General features: G+C 37.6%; 1 long non-coding RNA gene across 1 annotated transcript in view; it reads left to right on the top strand.

Moving 5' to 3' along the window:
* The first annotated feature begins 9523 nt into the window (after positions 1–9523).
* Positions 9524–13806, top strand: part of LOC117062709 — a 57191-nt gene continuing 52908 nt past the window's right edge. The window contains exon 1 of the long non-coding RNA XR_004428502.1: positions 9524–9655. This is a non-coding gene — a long non-coding RNA (uncharacterized LOC117062709). The remainder of the gene's footprint in view (positions 9656–13806) is intronic.

The following is a 13806-nucleotide window of genomic DNA, read 5'->3' as shown; positions in this document are numbered from 1 at the left end:
CTACTGCACTCCAGTCCGAGCGACAGAGCGAGACTCCGCCTCAAAAAAAAAAAAAAAAAAAAAAAAAAGAAAGAAATTTCTCTAAGCAAAATTGGCAGGGTCTTTCCACCTCAAAAGGCTCGTGGAAGTACACCTTATGGGGCTTAAGGCTAATTTCAGCTGAAGGGTATTTGGAGTATTTGATTTGCTTCTAGCAGAGAAAACAAATAATCCAGGAAAAGCAGAAAATGTTCTCTTGTCATTCAGTCAGAAAGGGAAAAGCAAACTCATAGTTCCAACTGTAACTTTCATAACTTCATCTCCCATTCACCTCAGGGAGAGATTTTTCTCACGTGAAGTCACAAGATTATTCCTTCAGACGGAAGCTTATTGTAGCTCTTGTTAAAAATTTTCTTCGGTTTATAGGAATAGATTTACTAGATGTACACTTAACTCTGGGAAAATTAGATTTGATGGAATTTGGTCATGGGTGTTGTTAATAAATACACATTACTCATTGATATATTAAAATATTAATTGCTATGCCTCTTGGCTTTTATAATTCAATTCTTAATATGAATATGAGTTGTGAACTTTATTTTGTCCAAAGGATAGATGCCTATGAAATACTAGGTATTAATAGAATCAATGTCCTAAATTTCAAGCATAAAATGAATGCTTCAGAAGTTACTTTGAGCATCATTTAATGTTTCAAAAAATTGAAAAGGCTCATATAAGGCTATTGCTTATATGTATCCTAAGGAAATTCTTGCCATCAGTGGGTGATATAGACATTAATGTTCTATTTGAGAGCTTCTTTATTATAAGTACACTGACATTTGCTTTAGCAAGTAAGTTATTATTCTAAATTCAGTTATTTTCCCCATGACAGTCCTATGACATACCAGCTCTTTGCTCACTTCCAAGTCCACTGTAGATTTCAGATCCTGCAAGGGGGTGAGCAGATCTAGGGAGATCATACCCGTGATGACTTTGAAAAACATCTCTCAACTACCAATAGCACTCGCTTTATTTCTTCCCACCTTTCGCTTCTCAGTCCAAGTGTCTGCCCAGGGGGTCTGAGCTAAAGGGAAGCAAGGCTCAGAGGTAGGACTGCCGGATTTAGCAAATAAAAAAACAAGATTCTCAGTTACACTTGAATTTCAGATAAATTATTATTGATTTTAGGATTATTGTGTTAGAATAAATATGTTCCCTGCAATATTTAGGTTGTTTGCACTAAAGCTTATCTGTTTATCTGAAATTCAAATGTAACTGCATGTCCAGTATATTATCTGGCAACCCTTCTCAAGGATAACTTTATCAACTCTAAGAAGCAACAGAGTCCCCTGACTTTTTGGAGCTGGCAAAGGACACACCCCCTACCCACAGCATTGAGGTCCTGTGAGATTTTCCATGTGTCTTTTAAGGCCGGAGTCAGATTCAGGCCCAGGAATGAGCACATTGTGCAGGAGAAGCCTCAGAAGGGTTCACAGCCCCCATCATCGTTGAGAGAGAGTTGGTTGTGTGTATGCGTGGGTGCGGATGGGTAGGTGTCTCTTACTCTCTTAATTCTATTTTATAGGAGACACCATCCTTTACCTGGGGATATGATAAATACTTTCCTAGATATAGTCAGGAATGCTGTATGCTACTGTTTTTTATCCCACCTGCTATTTATTCCAATCTGGATTGTCACTTTACACCTGGCTATTTCTATAACTCCCTCACCTGTCTCTACCCCTCTAGCTCTTCTATCCAAACACCTGTGTCTATAGCGCTGTTTCTAACCACAGAGTCATCACTGCCAAGTAAAGGCTGAGCTCCTTAGTGGGGCAGTCAGCGTCTTCTGTGGTCTGGCCCCTATCTTCACCAACTTGCATTTCCTTCAACTCTCAGCTTACACTCGGGCCACACAGGACTTTTTGTAGAATACGTAGTTTTCATTCATACTTCCTTGACTTTCTATGTTGTCCCCTTAACCTGATTCCCATTCTAAATTCCTGAACAGCAAACTCTTATTCGTCTATGCTTTATGGCCAGGCTCCATGCTAGCCCCTCAGGTGGCTTTAGTCATTTTCTTTTGTAGTTCCCACTGTAATTTGTTAACACCCCCAGACTCTCTCTTCAACTACAAATACCATTTATGTCTGTCTCTTCCTAGGTCTATTGGGGAAGGCTCTGTGACTTGCTCTTTTTTTGCTGCTGGGAAGTCTAACACGTGCAGTAGGTGCTAAATGAGAGTCTATTCACTCAGTGGAGGAACTGGGGAAGGTATGTGAGGAATACTGCCCAGCATCTCTCTAGGAGGTAAACCATGGTAGGAGTGGGCTAACTGTGCCTATCAACTTATACAAGATTCTCCTTAAGAACCATACAGTAGAAATTTAGTTTCTGTTTAGAAAATAAGCTGGAATGATGTGAACCTTCATTGTGGTATATTACACTGCAAGTGATGGGAGATTAGCTATACAGAGTTTAAAAGATTTCTCCATCCTGGGTATACTGGTACAAACATTTCTTCTTGAATGAACTTTATGAGTTTCATTACTATGGAAATACAGATTTTTCTCTTCTTGGTCATTTAATTTCTGCCCAGGTGAAGTAGCTTTGGGTGTTGCAAATTTCGAAGGCAACTGAGGTTTGATTTGCAAGAATTAAAGATGAGACTAGACATTTCTTGATTAGATCACTGTAGTGAATGGGCTGTAGACTGCCAGAGAGGTTCAGTCAGTGAAGAAAGAGTCTCCTGAAAACCCAAGTACTGTTTACCTTCTGGAAAGTAAAATCTCTCCCAATCTTAGTAAGCAAATTCACCTACATTCACCTACAGCGTGTATTGGGGGGGAAAAATCACTTTGCCTGACCTTCCAGTAGGGGGAGCAGAAGAAAAACAGCCTCCTTTGATTGACGGTTGGACCTCCAGGCTGGTTGAACAGCTAGAATAATTTGAAACGCAATTGAGCACTGAGAATGTAACTACATTAATGTCTTATGAAATATATATGCTTTTATATTGATGTGTTCCTTGGAACTCCTAGGAGGAGCACCCCTTACTTTTGTAGGGAGTTATTCTCTTAGCACCTCTGGACATTTAATTTAGTTTAATCTGGTTCTGGACATGGTTAAGCTTACCTGTATCTAAGACAAGCTACTTTAATTTGGGATTTTAAACCACGATATCCTGTTGAGAAAAAAAGTGTCAAAATTCTAGAGAACTTCTTTAGAGTGAAATATTATTACTAATTTGGGATTCGAATCCAGGTAAATAGGGGTTCTGGTAAAACATTGCTTTTGCCCTGAGAGCAATTTCCAGAGTAGACAGTGGAGGAGATTTTTCATTATGCAGCCTCACTATTCTGATGTCAGAAATCAGTGCTCCTTGCATGTGTCTGCTTTATTTGTGTATAATTTTATAAGACAGGATCTATGAAAGAAAATGGGAGGAGAGGTAGTTACTCCATCCTTTACAGGCCAACAAAACAAAGGCTCTAAACCCAGATTAATTCTGCCTATGTTACTTCCTTACAGTCTTTAAGGGCTTTCTATAAATCATAAGATAAAACCCAGACTCCCTGGCAGCATGCAAGCTCTGCTCCAGTCTGTCCCGTATTCCCCTCCTCCAACCCCAGCTCCCAACCTCTGAAGCTTCACCCCCTGATCTTCACAGTACATTCTCACTGGGAGGCATCTGTACTGGACCACCTACCTTTCCCCAAAAGCCTAGTGATTGTATGCCTTTGCTCAAGCTGTTTCACTTGTATGGAACATTCTTCTCCTCTCCTTGGCACATGTAAAAGTCCTGCTCCTCCTGAGTCCTGGTGAGAACCCTGTTCACTTACCAACTGTTCTGTGACGCTTCTCCTTTTCCTGCAACATTCCCTCCAAAAACAGCTAAAACTAGCCAAATCCATCCTCTCCCGTTTGAACTTCTGGTGTAGCACTTTCTTCAAACATGTAATGATCATGCCACCCATTTAATATTCCAGTTTTCATCCCCTAAACTATGTCAAACATAATCTATTTAAGTTAATGAGAACCTGATTGCCTTCTGAAATAAGTGTGAGGAAGGTGTCTTGGCACTTTGATCTTTCATTGGTTAGTAACTAGTATCTGGTCCTTAGTAGGTCCTCAATCAATGCTGAGTTAATTATCTGAATCTCATTTAATTCAAAAACAACTATTCTACAACAAGAACAGTAAGTTATATTTTCAAATTAATGTCCTAGTGGCAGATAAACTCCTTAAACATCTGTTGGGTCCCTAATAAAGGCAAGTTTTTTTGTGTTTTTTTTTTTTTAATTTCACGTGGATACAAAGCATAGTCTAGATTTCAAGAAGGAGACAGGACAAAGGAGACAGGCCCACTATTAGCTATAATCCGTTACAGCCTGGAATATAGGTAATTACCCAGGTATAAATTTTAAAAAATTACCATAGGAGGTCAAAGGAAGAAACACTTGAAGGTATACCTCAGCTTCAAAAATCAGTCATTGACTGGCATAGAGTATTTGGATGATTCTTCTGAGATAATTACACAGTTTTGTTAACTTTTTATTATTAGGTGGAAATATGGATAAATATACCTTCTTGTTATTTAAATATAATAGACTATCTTCTGTCATTGTATATTAAATACTATTTTTAGGGTGAGTTTGGTCTTATGAAGCCTGTAGAAGTACAGCTTAAATGTGTTTAAGTGAAGTCCTCTTGATGTTGAACTACCAAGATCAGATTATTAGCATTAGATTTACCAATTAATTCACCTCCCAGTGTATATTTGTAGACAGGGTCTTTGATTGATAGATGGATTGGTTGCCTAAGATTCAGTTCACAGGGTTGGGACAGGTTCTTTAATGGGTAACTGTGAACATACAAGAGCTTCTTGGAAGGGGGCTGGACCCAAAGCAGAGATGAAGTGAGAGGATAGCCTCACCCAAGGAGAGAGGCTGAGCTGATAGACAGGAAGACAGGGCCACAGGCCAGTGCTGAGGAGCTAGGGGAGCTACAAAGAGAAAGAACAAGCAGGATGTTGGAGCTATGAGGACAACTATCAGATGCAGTGTACAGAACGTTTCAGGACCAAGACCCTTTTCCAAAGTAGAAATAATAATTGAGGTGCAACAATTGCTAAAAGAGAATTAACAACTCTAAAAACTGGTATTGGCTCACAATCTATATACATATTTCAATTTTAAAGCATATTGTGTTTAATTTAAAATGGCCTTCTGAAGGAAAAAGCAAAACAGAAAATCTGTTAACTTTGACAGTATTCTTTCAATATAAATAATTGCATTTCTTTGAAGAAAAACAAATCTGAGCTTCTTGTCCAAAGAAATCTTGAATTTGCTGATGTGTTTCCAATGGCCTTTGGCACATAGCATCGGCTCTCTAAATGCCTCTAATACCTACAGTAAATGTCCCTATGAAATTCGGCACATCATACAAACGAAATGTTCTTTCTTGTGTGCAATTCCCATTTACTTTCAGAAGGAGAAATTCCAGATGATATACAAAAATTGATAAGTTTGCCAAAATATCCAGGTATATGACCGTCAGCTACTGGACTACAATTCCTTAATGTTAATGAAATACAAAGACAAACAGCTGACTTTATGCATTTATTTTAATAAGGCTGTGAAAACAGTCCATTTACAGTGTACAAACCCCTTGTCTTTTAAAAATGCTAGACGGAATCTTTTAATAAATTAAATTTATCTGCCTGTCAAATCTGTCAAATTGACAAGAACTGTCTAGGAGTATTGCTGATGTTGTAGTTCTACTTTTCCAATAGAATTACATTTGGAATTTAATAAGGGCTGCTTAGAGGAAGAATATCCATCAGAGTAATTTTAAATAACAAATATTTAAGTCTCCAACCTTATAGGACCACAATGATTTTGTTTCCTTTGAAAAACCTTTTATTACTTACAAGAGTGTCCTAAATATCATATTTGCTTATAATGATGAAATAATGTAAGGAGACAACTAAGTCTACACCATCAGAAGAATAATTATTGACATTTGCTCAGAAATGTGTAGCTTACATAGTCAGTTGTCCTCATGACCAACCTTGTGTCTGTCAGGTCTTACTGTTCCCAGCATACAAATAGGGGCACTGAGGCTTGGAAGGGGAAAAACACCCAACTCAGTATCACATATCTTGAATTTAGTAGAACCAGCACTTTAACTCAGGGGTTCTGATCAAAACATTACATCTGTCTGAACCTTATAAGATTTTCCTGGAATAATCAAAGGTCTCCCTCCACCTTTTTCTTATAGAACAAAACCCATTTAATGTTTTCAGTGAATGCATGGGAGTATTTATATCAAAGTTCTAGTAGTGGCCACTTAATAAAGATGAGCTCTTAATTTTTCAAAATGATCTACCTTACAGAGGTAGGTATCAGGGTATTCAAAAAGGCAAATCCATTCAAACTCTGGACCAATTGTGTAACACACACTAATCACCTATAATTGATGTCCAGCCTCCTGGAATGAAAGTCTCAAGTACATGTTCAAATATCAAAATGGAATCAAGCCTCAATTTTCAGATTCTTTTGTTTTTCATCCTCAACTTTAGAAACAGAGGTGCATCTGTTGGATAATAGTCAACGCATCTGTGTTGGTTACCAGGGGTCCAAGGTAATTCTCAAAGGACTTTTCATTTATTCATCAATAAATACTATGCTGTTGATCATGTGTTGGGAAAAATGTCTTTCAAAAATAAGCTGAACAAGAAAAAATGTCAATGCATAGCATGCTTTCAGTTTCTTATAAGAAGTTAAATATTCTGGATAAAAAGCATATTTGCAATTTTAATTAATTTTAATTAAAATTTTTCCAGCAACAACCTGCAATAGTTGTACAAAATAATGACTGTTTAGTGAATGGCCAGGCCTAACAACAGGGTAAATGACATGAGACAGGCCAGGCACAAATTTGAATGACAGACCTATTTACACATATAAAGATCCCTATTTAACTTAGCTAGGAGAGCATTACCATGAGATGCTGCAGTAAAACAAGTTACCCATGACCATTCTCATGAAAAAATATCTGGTATCCATTTCTAAATGAGATTAGTTGTTCCTCAGGAACCATGAACTCACTGGAGATCAAATTAGACCGAAATAAATGAAACCCACTCAGTAAATTGTCTCGGAGAAAGATGGTATATGGGAAAGGACATTGGACTTGAAAAACACATGGCTACACATCCAGCTCTTTGCTTCTGGCTGTGTGATCTTAGACTAGTCACTGCCCTGAGCCTCTATCCCTCAGCCTTTTAACAGGAGACTATGAACTCTAACTCACAACGTTAGGATGAAGCTAATTAAATGTCTATAAACCTGTCCACCCACAATGCTTTGTACATAAAAGGCAATCAACAGACATTAGCTGAATTAAGTTAAAATACTAAGTGAATTTTCTTTTATCACTGAGATTGCAGGTTTCCTAATTTTTGAATGTGTTTTATTTGTCTCCACTTAGGTGATAAATCTTTGGAGAGAATGAGTCTTCTCTTACTCATTTTTTAACCCCCTTAGCAGAATTTTAAACACGAAGTAGTTCAAACACTTCTCGATAAAAGTCAAAGGGCAACTAAAATTGTATTCAAATAGAGGTGATCTGAGGACAATGAAAATGGGTGTTTCTTAGAATGAATATATGAACTACTTGCTATGGACTCAATATGTGTATTCTCCCCAAATCCATATGTTGAAATCCTAACCCCCAAAGTGATGATATTAGGAGATGGGGCCCTTGGGAAGTGTTAGATCATGAGGGTGGACCCCCTCTTGAATTGAATTAGTACCTTTATAAAAAGACACTTAAGACCTTGCTTTTTCTCTCTATTATCCATGTGAGGATACAATGAGAATATAGCAATCTGTAACCATTAAGAGGGCACTCACCAGAACTTGATCATGCTGACACTGTGATCTCAGATGTTCAGCCTCCAGAACTGTGAGGTATCCATTTCTGTTGTGGATAAGTCACTCAGTTCATGGTATTTTAACCCAAATGGACTATGACACTCTTCTATTAAAGGAAGTACAAATACTTCATCCTAATATTTTATTCAATGACTGCATCTGAGCTGCACTGAAAGTCTAAAAATAGTACCCACAGCTGTGTTCCCATGGCCAGAGGGTTCTCCAGGCATTATCCTCCTATCCTTCACTGAGAGCTATTGCACTCTCATCTATGTTCTGCTTTTAAGGACTTCCCAATGCTTACAGTTAACTTCTCCGCCCTTTCAACTGAAAACTCTATTGCAAGGTTTATCTCTGTTGTATACTGGAGGAAGATCTTACATGTGTGACTCTTTATTATAAAAGTTATGTTTTTATTTGTGTGTTTACTCAGACTTTTAAAAGTGAGAGGAAATTGTGTAAATATTGTATTCCTCAGTCTGTAGAGGCTTCAGTTCCTCACAGACTCTGTCTCCCCTTTGGAGCCTCTGCCTATTTCATTAGCACAGCAGTTCTCAACCTTCTTGGTCTTAGGGCCTTTAAATTATTGGGGGAGACAAAGAGCTTTTGTCTATGTAAATTATATTTATCAACATTTGCCATGATAGAAATAATACTAAGTTTTAAAATATTAACACATTTTAAAATACCAAATCACAAACCTATTACCTGTTACATAGTGATGCTTTTTTATAAAAATAACTATATTTTCCAAAGAGAAAAGTGAGAAGAGTGGCATTGTTTTACAGTTTTGCAAATCTTTTTAATGACTGTTTTAATAGAAGACAACTGGATTCTTATGTCTGCCTTTGCACTCAAACTGTTCTCATATAACACATCTTGTAAACTTTGTCAAACTCCTGTAAACACTTGTGTAAGAATTAGAGTAGAAAAGCCAAAATGGTAGAATTGTGAAAATGGTTTTCAGCTTGTGCATCCTGTAAAAGAGTCTCAGGGACCCCACAGGATTCAGGACCACACTTTGAGAACCACTGCAATGAGATCTTGCCTAGCTTTCCAAGTAGCCTCCAACTAGCTTTTCCTGGTGCTCATACTCAGGACGTCCATCTGCCAAATCACCACATCAGTGAAATACACATGCAACTGGCATGAAGTAATACAATCAAAACTATCTTTTTTTTTAATCCTACATTTATTCATGAAGGTAGTTTCTCCCCTGTCACTGGGTCAAGTCAGGCCAGTTCATTAACTTTTTCTCTTCTCTCTTAGGTAACAGAAAGTTCTATGGTGCTCCAAGTTGCAGAAACAAAATCTCAAGTGGTGCTTGGAAAGCCTATACCCTTCAAAGAGTCCATTTACAACTTTATTAAAAGTCCTGGGACTTGCCTCTTTCCCAGTGGGAACAGTTTTGCCTGTCTTCACTTTTTGACCTATGTTGATAACTCTAGACCCCACTCCTCTAGAGCATGTGCGTGTGTAGGGGTTAGGGGAGGGGTGATGTAGAGAGGATGGTGGAGGAAGGCTGGTAAAGCAGTCAGGAAATGTATGACTTCATTGGAACTTTTAATAAAAACATTGTGTTTTTCCTGTGCCTAGCAGAATTTTAGAACTGGATCTTTGTCTCCTGGATGCTCTTAGGAGACTCACCAAGCACCAACCCCTGATACTGCAACTGGACCCCTCGACCTGGATGAATGTATTCTTTTCAGCAACCATATGCTCCCTCCTGTTACCAGGTAAGGTAAGAAGCAATTCCTCTGCCTAGCAGCTCTGCTGGGTGAAATATCAGGAGATCCCACCCAAGCTTTCTCTTGCATGTAGCCTATATCCAACATGGGAGCACAGGCTAATCCTGCAGTTGGCCAGCCTCTTGTCCTCTGGATATCCTGGGAGTGAATCCCAATGAAGGAATCTCCAGTGGTTTCCTGAAGCCCTTTGTGCTAGGCCTGAGGTGAGACAGAACTGCCCCATCTTATGCCCAGGAGACCTGGGAGGACTCACAGTGCACCACTGTCCTCAAAAATCCTCTCTCCCTGTAGGCTGTGGTCTGAATCTTTGTGTCTTCCTAAAATTCATATGTTGAAATCCTAACCCCCTAGGTGATGATATTAGAAGGTGGGGCCTTTCAGGAGTTGACTAAAACACGGGGGAAAAGCCCTCACAAATGGATTAGTTCCCTTACAAAATAGGTCCAAGGAAACTTGCTCACTTCTAACACCATGTGAGGACACAGCGAGAAGGCATCATCTATAAGCCAGAAAGCAGTCCCTCACCAGACATAGATCTGCTGGCACCTTGATCTTGGACTTCCCACCCTCCAGAACTGGGAGAAATAAATGTATATTGTTTATAAGCAACACAGTTTATGGTATTATATCATAGCAGCCCAAACAGACATTGTATTTCCTCAATGTTGGTTTAAGAGTTGTCTAAACCAGTTTCCCATTATTATACTGTGGATGTTTCTAGCTCTCAGTATAGCATTCCACCTCTTTTCTATCTCTAGTGACTTAGTCAAAGCATCTAGTTGAACACCCTGTTATTTAAAGAAACTAGCATTCACTGGCTCTTCCCAGTTCCAGGGACTCAGGTGGCTACATAATTTGTCCTGTGTCCTTGCACTTAGGAAAAGTACTGACAGCTCGTAATTGGTTGTATTTCTTAGGATATTTGCATTTAAACTAGAAGTAATGCTTTATTTTCTTGGTATAATTTGTCTTACTTTTTTGAAAGTAATAGCTATTCATTAAATTACATTTGAAAATGCAGGAAGAAAGAAAAAAATTGTCTATAATTCTACCACTCATATAAAACCACTATTCACATATTTGTACTTTCCTCTATTAACCTTTCAAAGCATATCTCAATTTTAATTGTATTCACACAAATACAATTTTATATCATACATTTTACTTATTAATATGCTATTAGCATCACCAATGTCAATATAAACTCCATGTAAACATCAATTTAATGGTTGCAAAGTATTATATCAACTGGATAGGCCATGGCTTATTTAATCACTGTATTTATTGTTAAATATTTGCATTGTTTACACTGTTTAATATTGAAAACCATGCTGCAATAAATATCTTTGGATATATTTTTCTTTATTTTGGGTTATTTTCTTAGAATATATTTCTGGATATGGAGTCACTTAGTAAATGAACATGAAAGATTTTAGGATACACATACACATTTATGTGCATATACACACACTGTTTTGCAAAAAGCTAACATATGCCTATGTTCATGGCCTATCACAATCATTGATCCGTGAAATCTCACATTCTTTATTGATTGACTTCTTTTTCTTTATGATCTTAATTTTCATCCCCCTCATCTTCATCATAGGACCCCAGTCTAATTTGCTTAATATATATATCTCTATTTGTACATCATCATATTAGCAAGAATTTTTATGTGTACGTACTGTAAATGCACACAAATGATGATGTCGTGCTATGGATCTCATGGTGTTTCTCTTTTTTTCACCTAGCACTCAGTTTTTAAGATCTATTTACACCATAGATCCATCTCAGACTACTGAGTGCTGCCTGATTTGCTTCTATGCATCCATTATGCTGTACTTCTCTAACTAGTAGGCTTCCCTGGACTGCATCTAGCTCTGCACTACAACAAATAGTGCTGCTATAATTTTCCCTGGTCCTTGCCACCTCATGGGTATGGTGTATATGTATGTGTGTATATATATAGATACATTAGAATGCTAGGCCATAAGATATACATACACCTATCTGTACTAAGTACTGCCTAATTGCTTTCCAGAGTGATTCCTCTAGTCTGTGTTCTCAGCAGCTGTGCATATGAGTCTCTGTAACCACAGTTCCCATCCATACTTGGCATTATCCATCTTCCTAATTTTCCCACTCTGGCAGTTGGAAAGTGATATCTCGTGGTTGTTTGCATTTGTATTTCCCTAAATACCAGTGAGTCTGAGCATCTTTTCATATGTTTATTAGTCATTTGTGTTTCTCTAATCTGATTTGCCTGTTTATATGTTTGCCCATTTATCTGATAGGGTTTTCATTTTTTTCTCATCATAAATATTAATAACATATTTTACATTTTTGATAGAATTTTATATTTTTTTGAGAAAATCTTGTGGTTTTGTTTAATAGGTTTATTCACAGATGTTTTTGTTATATCTAAGTTGAATGTACATATTGTAAATTGGTGATACACTTATTTTTTGATAAATGCTATTAATGTTTATATATTGATTTTATTCCAGTAGTCTTGGACCTTTCTTTTTAACTTTGTCAGTTCAATCATATTTTTTGAAAAATAAATTCTGCACATTGGAGGCTGAGGCCGGTGGATCACAAGGTCAAGAGATCGAGACCATCCTAGCTAACATGGTGAAACCCTGTCTCTACTAAAAATACAAAAAATTAGCCGTGCTTGGTGGCATGTGCCTGTACTACCAGCTATTTGGGAGGCTGAGGCAGGAGAATAGCTTGAACCCGGGAGGCGGAGGTTGCAGTGAGCCTTGATCATGCCACTGCACTCCAGCCTGGGTGACAGAGTGAGACTCTATCTCAAAATAAAATAAATAAATAAATAAGGTCTGGTTTTTCCCCTAGAAATTGACAGAAGCTCTTTAGAAATTGGGAAAATTAGCTCTTTGCCTTAACAAGGCAAATGGCTTATTAGCCCTTTGTTTGTGAATGTGTTACAATTATTTTTGCCTATATTTTTGGTGATTTTGCCATACCATTATGAAATAGAATGTATCAATGTTTTATTTTGTATCCCGCTTACAAAGGCCCTTTTTAAAGAAATTATCTTGTGCTTTATTCTAGTAGGTTTATATTTTCATTAATTCAGATTTAAATATTTCATTTATTTGCAGTTTATACTGTTATAAGAAGTGAGGTATAGATCCAAATTTATTATCGTATTGGCTACACAGTTGAATAAGCCCTCTTTCCCTATTGATTTGAAATGTCCTATTTATCATATTCTACATTTTTTCGTCTATATGTGGGTCTATTTCTTAATTTTATATTATTTGTCATTGGTCTGTGTTTTAATGCTTTCGGTTTAGGCCATAAAACTTACTGTAGCTTTAGTTATTATTTTAAAAGCCAGTAGGACTGATCATCCCTCAGGATCTCCTTTTCACAATTTTCCTGCATAATTTTACTTAAATATTTTATTTCATTTTATTTGTTTTACTACACTGACTAGAACATCCAGTATAAGATTAAATAGAAACCATGTTAACAAGTACTTTCATATTGTTCCTGATATTAAAGAAAGAGCTTCTAAAGTTTCAACATTAAGTATAATGTTTACTGTAGATTTTTGGTAGCAACTCTTTATTAAGCTAAGGAAGTTCTTTTTATTTTATTTTATTATTATTATTATTTTTTGAGACAGAGTCTTGCTCTGTCATCCAGGCTGGAGTGCAGTGGCGCGACCTAGGCTCACTGCAAGCTCCACCTCCCGGGTTCACGCCATTCTCCTGCCTCAGCCTCCCGAATAGCTGTGACTACAAGTGCCCACGACCACGCCGGGCTAATGTTTTGTATTTTGTTTAGTAGAGACGAGGTTTCACCATGTTAGCCAGGATGGTATCGATCTCCTGACCTCGTGACCCACCCGCCTCGGCCTCCCAAAGTGCTGGGATTACAGGCGTCATCCACCGTGCCCAGCCGGAAGTTCTTTTTATTTCTACTCTTCACTACACACCAACCACAAAGTAAAGTTGAAAATATTGACAATACCAAGTGCTGCTGAGGATGTGACGTCCCTGGATCTCACATACACGGTTAATGGGCATTTAAACTGATAACAATAGCTTTGGGAAGTTTCTGCTAGGCTTGGAAATACTCATATATTGTGACCCAGCAATTTCATT

The sequence above is a fragment of the Trachypithecus francoisi genome, unplaced genomic scaffold (assembly GCF_009764315.1).
Source record: "Trachypithecus francoisi isolate TF-2019V2 unplaced genomic scaffold, Tfra_2.0 Lachesis_group17, whole genome shotgun sequence".
NCBI lineage: Eukaryota > Metazoa > Chordata > Mammalia > Primates > Cercopithecidae > Trachypithecus > Trachypithecus francoisi.
This window is presented reverse-complemented; position numbering and strand designations above follow the sequence as displayed.